Consider the following 10,734-nt stretch of genomic DNA (forward strand, 5'->3'; position numbering starts at 1 on the left):
TTAGAGAAAAAAACTTTCCCAAGTAAGTGTTTGATCTAACAGAGTTAGCAACCCCAGAGGGCTAAATTCCTGGCCAATTCATACCAATTCTGTGAGACCCAGCTCAAGCCTTACCTCCTCTCCAGAGCTGTCCCAAGTCCTTCCTTTCCCATACTCTGGTGGCACCTGGTGTTACATCTGTGCCATGGCACACACCACACAATACTGTGATTGCTTGGTTACCTGTTTTCCCTGTTCATCTCAACTCGTTGAGAGCAGGTCCTTGTTCGTAAATTCCTAGCACCTGACACAATCCCAGGCAGAGAGGAGCTCAGTTAATGTTGATGAACCAACAAACGAAGAGAAGACTGGGAACAAGAAAACCGGTTGGCAAGTGGTAGTAATGGTTCAAAAGGGACAGAAATGACCTGGACTCAGCGTGACTAGAAGGAAATGACAGATAAATGTGGGACATTTGAAAGGAAGATTAAAAAAAAAAAAAGATTTGTTAACTAAGTGGAAGTGGAAAACAAAGAAAAATTTTAAATCTTAAAACTACACAGGTTCAGGATGGGGAACACATGTATACCTGTGGCGGATTCATTTTGATATTTGGCAAAACTAATACAATTATGTAAAGTTTAAAAATAAAATAAAATTAAAAAAAAAAAACTACACAGGAAGTGGATATCACAACCGGAATAAAGGAATCCTAGACTATTTTGCTGAGCTTTTTTTTTTTTCTTCTTTTTTTGTCCTGTGCAGTATGTGGGATCTTAGTCTCCTGCCTAAGGATGGAACCTTGTGCCCCCTTCAGTGGAAGCTCAGAGCCTTAACCATTGGACCTCCAGGGAAGTCCCTATTCAGCTTTAGAAAAGCACATTTCTCAAGGTCCTAGGACAGTCCAGGGTATTTCCAGACATTTAGAATTAGAGTCAAGGCTCAGAATACACTGGGAACCATTAACATTGAGGCAAACTTTAAAAAGTGGATGAATTCTCCTCCGAGGAAGAGACTATGCACTGAATGGTTGAAGGACTGAAACTTGGAGAATGAAGAGTTCTAAAGGAAAATAAGCAAAAAAGACAACAGAAAGAACACATTCACAGTATCCTGGACACCAGTGGAGAAGGGCTGCCTGCAGGTAACAGGAGGACAACCCAAGAAAGTCACCTGAAAAACCGTGACAACTTGAGGTTCATCATGGTAGCAAGTTATAAAATACAACAGTTGCTTACGTCAGTGGCTTTCCTCCAGCTGTTACCTGTGAGAATATATAATGGACAAAAGGTCCAATTTCAATGGCAAAAAACATACAAAAATACCTGGTAGTAAACTTTTTTACTAATTTACAAAGACCAAGAGATTTTAATAACAAAGAGATGCAGTAGATGGGAAACATGATAAAATGAAATGTTCGTGTCCTCCAAATGGACACATTAAATAACAATTTAAAGCCAGAATAAATTGCAAGTGGACCAATGAGGTATTTGAAAAACAAAGAAAAACAGATAAAAGTAGCATAAATGGGGAGAAAAGGAGAATATTTTCTAGACATAATCCCAAAAAGCAGGACTTAAAAAAAGATTGACAGATAAGACTGTGAACAAACCTGATCCTAGAGTCCAAGCCACATAGCTCAGGCCTTTAAAATGTCCTTTTCAGTCCTTGGATCTGTGATCATCACAATCCCCCGACCCCCACCCACCACAAACACACACTGCACCATCCCCACCACCAACCCTGGCCTGAGCAGATGAATCATCTGTAAGGACTCACCAAGGATCTTCACAGTCCCATTCTAGCTAGATCAACACTGCAGATTTTCAAACTTTCAAAACCACTCTCAAAGCCTGTGATACAGCTAGCTCTCAGCTCTATCTGAGAAATAGGATCAAGAGGAAAAAACAACCAGGCCATGGCTGCTGCTGCTAAGTCAAAAGCCAAGATTTGACAGCACGAGTGTTTGGGCTGAGGTTATTTTGGCCCTAGAAGTAACAGCGACACACCCCACCTGACCAAAAGTAGAGACCAAAAGCAGAAGAAAAACAGTAGCAAGTATAAAACCTAATAGGGTATATGTTCAAATGTTCTCTGGCTTGTTTTTTCCTTGACTTAAAAAAAAAAAAAAAAAGTCTATCATAGTGGTTCTCAAACTTCAGAGTACATCAGAATCACCTGGAAGGCTTTTGTAAAAAGATGGTTGGGTACCACCCGCCCCCTCCAAGTCTCTGACTTAGTTGGGCTGGAGTGGGACCAGGTTTGTATGTCTACAGATGAATTAAATAAAATTCTAAAACAAGTCAACACAGTGACTTCCCTAATGGTCTAGTGGCTAAGACTCCATGCTCTCATTGGAGGGGGCCAGGGTTCAATCCCTGGTCAGGGAACTAGATCCCACATGCCACAACTGAAAAAGATCCAGAATGCTACAACTAAGAGCTGGCACAGCTAAATAGATAAATATTAAAAAAAAAAAAAGACATGGAGGAAAGCTATGTGCGCATGTGTCTGTTTAAATAATCACTTTATATTAAATCAATGATACTGGAAGTGCTTTTCAGGTACTTAGCCCTATGGTAGGTAATATCTTTTTCAGGTAGATCTAAATTTATTATGACTAAATAGAGGAATTCCTTGTGGCCCAGTGGCTAGGACTCTGCTCTAACTGCTGAGGGCCTGGGTTCTATCCGTGGTTGGGAAACTAAGATCACAAAAGCCCCACAGGGTGGTCAAAATAAAGAAATAGAGTTACAAATATTTCATATAAATGTGTGAATTTTAATTGTCTAGTTATAACTATAATGTATATCATAGATATCATTTATATATGTCTCAAATCTTATTAACCAAAAAAAATTAATAATACTGAGACTTCCCTGGCTGTCCAGTGGTTAAGACTCCACATTTCCACCACAGGGGGCAAGTTCGATCCCTGGTCAGAGAACATGGCCACATGCCATGTGCCATGGCCAAAATGAAAAATAGTAATACCTAGCTTAGTTTACTATGCTTTATAAAACCATAGATATTAACACCAAAAAAGCAATTCAGAATTATGATTAAAGTGGGCATTTGCTTTTATATTAAAAAAGCAATTGCTCCTTCAATAGCTGAATGACTAAACAAACTGTAATACATCCAGAAAATGAAATAAAAAAGGAATGACCTATTGACACATGCAATGATTCAGATGTATCTCAGGGCATTTATATTGAGTGAAAAAAAAATTCTCAAAGACTATGTATTGTATGAGTCCATTTAGATAAATTCCTCAAAATGATAAAATTACAGATAAGGAGAATAGATTATTAACTACCAGGGTCTAAAAATAATACTCGAATGCCAGGTAGATAGATCCATAAATGGGCAGCATGAGGGAGAGCTTTGTGGTAATGGAACAGATGTTTTTTGATAGCGTTGATGGTTACAGGAATCCATACACTTGATAAAATGACACAGAACTATACATATATGTTGCACTAATGTCCATTTCTTGGCTTTGATACTGTACTATATCCATATAAGATAGAACCATTGGGAAACTGGGTAAAGAGTACATGGAACTCTCTGTACTATTTTTACAACTTCCTATGAATCTACAATTGTACAAAAATTAAAGTTAAGAAAAAAAAAGAAGTCGGGAATTCCCTGGCAGTCTCATGGTTTGGACTTGGCGCTTTAACTGCCATGGCCCAAGGTTCAATCCTTGGTAGGGAATGAGGATCCTGCAAGCCACATGGTATGTCAAAAAAACAAAAAAGAGAGAGAAAAAAAAGTTAAAAAGCAGTCGCATATCTATATAACAAAGTTAGAAAGCAATTTTTTTAAAGAGACAATCTAGGGGCTTCCCTGGTGGCTCAGTGGTGAAGAATCACCTGCCAATGTAGGAGACATGGGTTTGATCCCTGGTCCAGAAGAATCCCACACGCCTTGGAGCAACTAAGCCTGTGCGCCACAACTATTGAGCCTGTGCTCTAGAGCCCAGAAATTGCAACTACTGAACCCATGTATCCCAGAGCCCAGGCCCCACAAGAGAAGCCACTACAGTGAGAAGCCCCCACACTGCAACAGAGCAGCCCCTGCTCGCCACACGTAGAGAAAAGCCAGCACAACGCAGACCCAGCACCGCCAAAAATAGACCATTTAAATAAATAATAAAAATCATTAGTTATCTAGGAATTATTCAGTCACTAAACAGTGTCCGACTCTTTGCTTCCCCACCAACTGCAGCACATCAGACTCCCCCGTCCTCCCAGAGTTTGGTCAGATTCATGTCTATTGAGTCAGTGATGCTATCTGACCATCTCATCCTCTGCTGCCTGCTTCTCCTTTTACCTTCAATCTTTACCAGCATCAGGGTCTTTTCCAAGAATACCTGGAACTGACTGTGGCTCAGATCAAGAGCTCCTTATAACCTACAAAATAAATCTTTTTAAAAGGTATTCAAGAGTGGCATGTAAAAAATTATAAAACTTCATTGAAACGTAAGTAGAGCAATATCATGTTCATTGATAGCAAGATTCAATATTGTAAAGATGTCAATTTCTTTAAAAATGACCTAGATTAAATTAATTTCCAATTAAGATCTCAAATAGGTTTACAGAACTTTTACTGGTTGCTTCTAAAATGTAATAGCATGACTTACCATAAAGCCACAGAAATGAACGTGGTACACTGCGCTGGTACAAAACAAACAACCAATAAAACAGAATGGAAAGCCCAGAAGTAGATCCATGCACACTTGGAAATTTGATAAGACAGAGATGCCATTTAGGTCACTGGAGAAAGAATGGACTTTTCAATAAAGAGTGCTAAGTATCCACAAGGAAAAAAGGAATCAGTGATAGATAAAATAATTAGATATGAGTACATATTTTAGAAACATTTCAAAGAAAATAGAGAATTATCTGTGGCCTCAGGGTTAGGAGAGAGCTATTAAACAAGACACAAAAAGTGTTAACCATAAAATGACAAATTCGATATTTGCAATATATCACTCACAAAAGTCTGCTACCCACAATGTATTTTTAAATTTATTTTAAAAAGTAAAATTAAAAAAACAGATAATAATCAGGAAAATACAATTAAAATTGCAATGAAAAATTGGTAAAAATACATATTTAGATTGGTAAAAATTAAATTTGTGAAGTACTGACAAGAATGAAGATTCTTATGGGAAGTTTGGGAGATTCTCAAATAGAATTTCTCTGTTTTGTTTTTTTTTAACGAACCCTGGCTCTGAGTCTTTTTTTTTTTTTCCTTTGGTTGTGTTGTGTCTTCATTGCTGCACAGGCTTTTCTTTCATTTTGGTGAGCAGTGGGGCTACTCTTTAGTTGCAGGCTTCTCATTGCAGTGGCTTCTCTTGTTTTTGTTTTTTTATTTAATAAAGTTTTATTTTTCAAAATCTACAGTTGGTGGGACCTGTTCATGCATCTTCACCAGCAGCTGGGACATTTCCACCCTTGGTGTGTCTGATGTAAATCACTTGAGCTCTGTTTTGAAACCAGTTTAATAAGTCCTTTACTAAGGATTTCCTGAAGGGCTGCCCTGGCCAGGGAACCACGAATCTTCAGACTCTCAGAGACAACAGCTGGAGTTATAAATTATTAGAGTTGGGAACTTCTTTACAGGGTCTGTCATGTTGCTTTGTCAAACAAGACTAGTATTGAGCTTGTCCCGAACTTTGCCTTTGGACCACTTCTTTTTGGCCCCAGATTTGTTCACTGGATCTTTGTCTTTCTTGGTCCACTTTCTGGCATCTTTCTTCTTGTTGTCATCCTTGGGCGGCATAGCGAAGCCTGGAGAGCAGCTGCAACAACTGCCGCCTCACTACGATGTCGGACAAAAAGGCTGCAGCGGCTTCTCTCATTGCAGAGCACAGGCTCTGGGCACACGGGCTCAGTAGTTGATGCTCCCAGGCTCCAGAGCACAGACAGGCCCAACTGTGGCACATGGGCTTAGCTGCTCCTCGCCATGTGGGATCTTTCCAGATCAGGGATTGAACCCATGTCTCCTGCACTGGCAGGCGGATTCACCACTGAGCCACCAGGGGAGCCTATTAAATGGAATTTCTTTTGTTTCCCTCGTGGATGTAAATTGGTATAATTATTGTGGAAAATGGTTTGGCACCATCCTGAAAGCTAAACATTCACATACAGAATAACATACAATTAACACTCCTAAATTTAACCTTAAAATTCTTGGAAATACCCATCAAGAAATGTGTATAAGAATGTTCAAAGCATCAATGTTTTTAACAGCAAAATAAATAAATAGGAAGAAAAACAACCCAAATATCCATCTGCAGGAAAGTAACTCTTCTTCTCAATGGGGAGGTTTCACCTCAAATACCACTTCATTAGGCCTTCTCCAAGCTCTATTTAAATTTAAAACACATACTCTCTTATAATAGCTACCCCCTTGCTTTCACATCAAATCACAACTCTCAGTTACCATCTAAAGTCAGTGCATTTTTTTTAAAGGTCGTCTTCTCACGTTGGACAGTAAACTTCATGAAAAGAACATGTATCTCGTCTTACTCTGTATGTCTAGGCCTTTGCACACAGTAACACCGAAAATAAAAAGGAAGGTGAAAGAGAAATCAAAAAAAGAGGGGGATAAGTGAGGTGGTAGAAGAGTTCATTGAAAACTTACCTACCAAAACAGAAACAGACTCACAGACATAGAGAACTGACTTGTGGTTGTTATGGAGAGGGGGAAGGGGGAAGGATGGGTTGGGAGGCTGGGGTTAGCAAATGCAACTATTGTATATAGAATAAACAAGGTCCTACTGTACAACACAGGGAACTATATCCAATATTCTATAATAAACCATATGGATAAGAATACGTATCTATATATCTGAATCACACTGCTATAGAGCACAGTATTGTAAATCAACTCTACTTCCATAAAATTAGGTGTTGTTTTTTTTTAAACAGTTCATTGAGATCTCAGACAAAAGGGGAAAGGGAAGCCAAGTTACAGAATCTTCCACATGAAATGGAGCAACTCTGTATCTGGAAGGTATGCTCATCATTTGAAGAAGGAACTGAAGAAAGACAATATAAAGAAAAGACTTGGTAAAACAGGAAGAAAAAAATCAAAATTGCGGGGGGAGGATCTGGAGGGTACAGAGTAATTCAAAATTGTTTCTGCTTTTGAGCTTAAGGTCTTACTCTTGCTATTGCTATGTTTCACTGAGGGGTGGGAGGGCAGTATATTCCCACTGGAAGACAGTAGGAAAACAGATTTACCTTAATTGAAGTGTGCTTTATCATCAAGTTTGCTATTGCATAAAATAAAAGATGACAATTGTTATGGGCTTAATTGTATCTTCTCAAAATGCATATGTTGAAATCCGAACCCCTGGTGCATCATAACATGACTGTGCTTGGAGACAGGATCTGTAGTGAGGTAATTACAATAAAGTGAGGTCACATAGGTAGGCCCTAATCCATTGTAACTGCTTTCCTTATTAAGAAGAGATGAGGACAGACCTGCATACACACAGAGAAAAGTCATGTGAAAACACAGCAAGGTGGCCTTCTGCTAGTCAGGGAAAGAAGACTCAAGACAAAAATAAAAAACCAAACCTGCTGACCTTGATCTTGGGCTTTCCACCTCCTGAGATGTCAGAAAATACATTTGTTGTTTAAGCCACCTAGTTTGTGGTATTTTGTTGTGGCAGCCCTGGCAGTATATCACTCTAAACAAATACTACTCTGCCTAGAATTGCTTTAATGCAAAAGAAATTTTCCTGTGTTTCCCTAGGTCCCATTAGCCAATACCTATTCAAATAATTAAATCTGTCATGCTATTAAGAATTACTGAAATTGCTTAATTACCTGAAATTAAAAGATGCTTACTCCTTGTAAGGAAAGTTATGACCAACCTAGATAGCATATTCACAAGCAGAGATATTACTTTGCCAACAAAGGTCCGTCTAGTCAAGGCTATGGTTTTTCCTGTGGTCATGTATGGATGTGAGAGTTGGACTGTGAAGAAAGCGGAGCGCCGAAGAATTGATGCTTTTGAACTGTGGTGTTGGAGAAGACTCTTGAGAGTCCCTTGGACTGCGAGGAGATCCAATCAGTCCATTCTGAAGGAGATCAGTCCTGGGTGTTCATTGGAAGGACTGATGCTAAAGCTGAAACTCCAATACTTTGGCCACCTCATGCGAAGAGTTGACTCATTGGAAAAGACTTTGGGGGGGATTGGGGGCAGGAGGAGAAGGGGACCACAGAGGATGAGATGGCTGGATGGCATCACCAACTCGATGGACGTGAGTTTGAGTGAACTCCGGGAATTGGTGATGGACAGGGAGGCCTGGTGTGCTGTGATTCATGGAGTTGCAAAGAGTAGGACACGACTGATTGACTGAATTGAACTGAACTGAACTGATGGGATGTTGATAAACTACTGCCAACTTTTTGTTCCCTTACTGATCTCTTCCTATAGGAAGACTTGATCAAATCCAATTTGTCCATTTCACACTGCAGGTAGGAAGCCCAGGGCCTGCAAGCTTTTCCAGAAACAAATGCCTGAGATCTAGGCATGAAAAGGGCAGACACCAATTTAAGAAAATTAAACTACAAAATTTTTAAATGTTCCATTAAATTCATATATAAACAATTTTTCATTTTAAAACATATGAATTTCCTTACATTTAAAAATAATTAGCACATTAGAGTTTTACATTTCTCAAAAATTCTGACATATCCATGACTGCTTAAAATGCGTATCAAATCATTAATGAGTCAACACAGTCAATTAATTTCCAAAACAAGGATAATCCATTCAGAAAGTTTTCTGAGAAAAGATATTCAATATTGGATATGCGTGCATCTTAATATTTGATGACATGGGGTAGGGTCTCCCTTTTCTCCCTCCATTCCCTAACTGCCTGCCTCCTTCATTTCCAAATTACATAACAGTTCAGAAGTGGGCGGCAGTGACTCCTGCAAGGGAGGGCTAGGGAATTGTGAGGACGAAACATCTAGGGGTAAGGAGGATAAGGGGCTTAGAAAAGAAGAAATCACAGGAACTTCCTTAGTGATCCAGCGGTTAAGAAACTGCAACGCTTCCAATGCAGGGGACAAAAGGTTCATGAATGATATACATGAAAACACAAAACAGAAGCATAGATACATCCTGGCAGGAGTCTTCTAGAGAGCAGCACCTGGCTTACATCCAGCAAGAAAACAGCAACCTCAGTCCCACAACCTCACAATTTGCAGTAGCTTCGAAGTGCAGCAGTTAGTGAAATCTTCCCTGGGCAAGTCTTCACATGAGAATACAACCTGGCCAACAACTGGATTACAACCTTCTTGAACCCTCAGTAGAAGATACTGCTAAGTCATGCCCAGACTCCTGACACAATGATAGTAAGACAGAAAAAGATCTTATAAAGCTACAGTAAGACAAAGATAAGGTTAAAATAAGTAGACTAGTAGTATTATTTTGTAATGTATTATCTGGCAATATGTTGAAACATTTAAAAGTATATACACTGAAACATTTAAAAGTATACATATTTCTTTCAACTGGATTTTTGTTGCTCAGTCCTGTCCAACTCCTGGCAACCTCACAGACTGCAATATGCCAGGCTTCCCTATCCTTCACTATCTCCCGGAGTTTGCTCAAACTCATGTCCACTGAGTCAATGATGCCATCCAACCATTTCATCCTCTGTCACCCCTTCTTCTCCTGCCCTCAATCTTTCCCAGCATGAGGGTCTTTTCAAATGAGTCAGCTCTTTGCATCAGGTGGCCAAAGTATTGGAGTTTCAGCTTCAACATCAGTCCTTCCAATGAATATTCAGGGTTGATGTACTTTAGGGTTGACTGCTTTGATCTCCGTGCAATCCAAGGGACTCTCAAGAGTCTTCTCCAGCACAATTCAACTGGATAGATATCAGCATATCACAAAAATGATCAACTATGATATTAAGACACTGGAAATTTCCTAGAAGCAAATTCTTTATCATTCTTCTGCCTCCATCCAATTCCTACAAATACCACACTATCACTGGTTCCAGTTCACCTTATGTGTAGCCTTTTAGAAAGTGCAAAAGGCAGGGAGGTAGAAAGGATATGTTTTCCCTCCTGGAGGTATATCTGAGGAAGAAAGCAGAAGTCCCGCTCAAGCTCTGTTGAGCCCTGACCTCTGTGGAAAATCACTGCTCTTTTCTAATCTTTTCATTTTATAGATGAGAAAACTGGAGCTCACAGGAACAGACTTGCCAAAGATTAGCATGGTAGAGCCTGAATTAAAACCTATTTCCTGATTTTTTTCCACTCTATCACATCTCTATTAAAATAACAAGAGGACCCTGAGCTTCCTAATGTTGTTTTTGGAAAGAGTCCAGTCATATTTTTTTTAAAAAGCTAAAATGTACAGATGCCTACACTGCAATTTCCTCCAAGCTGCCACTAATGATTTTTCTATTATTATGAGCAAAAACACACATACCTTGGTTGCTTACAACAGCAATTCTGAAATAAATGGTAGCACAAGAGACAGCAACAGAATTTTTAAGTCTAAAGCTAGAGGGTTAGTTTGCTCTTCCTTACCACAAATTTCTATTTTACTATGTTAATTCATTAAGTTTAGAATACTTGTAACTACCATCCTTCTAAGGAAAGACCTATGTTACTTACCCAAGGCACCCCCATACTAACTCTACCTAATTTTAACAGTTACTAAATACTGTTCACTCTATCCTATGTGGGAGAAGAGAAATAAACATAC

The 10,734-nt window shown here is 39.2% G+C and overlaps 1 pseudogene; it reads right to left on the reverse strand.

The window, feature by feature from the left end:
- Positions 1-5,002: 5,002 nt before the first annotated feature.
- Positions 5,003-10,680, reverse strand: LOC129633634 (40S ribosomal protein S25-like; annotated as a pseudogene).
- Between the last annotated feature and the right edge of the window lie 54 nt (positions 10,681-10,734).

Source organism: Bubalus kerabau, chromosome 19, assembly GCF_029407905.1.
Source record: "Bubalus kerabau isolate K-KA32 ecotype Philippines breed swamp buffalo chromosome 19, PCC_UOA_SB_1v2, whole genome shotgun sequence".
Classification (NCBI taxonomy): domain Eukaryota; kingdom Metazoa; phylum Chordata; class Mammalia; order Artiodactyla; family Bovidae; genus Bubalus; species Bubalus kerabau.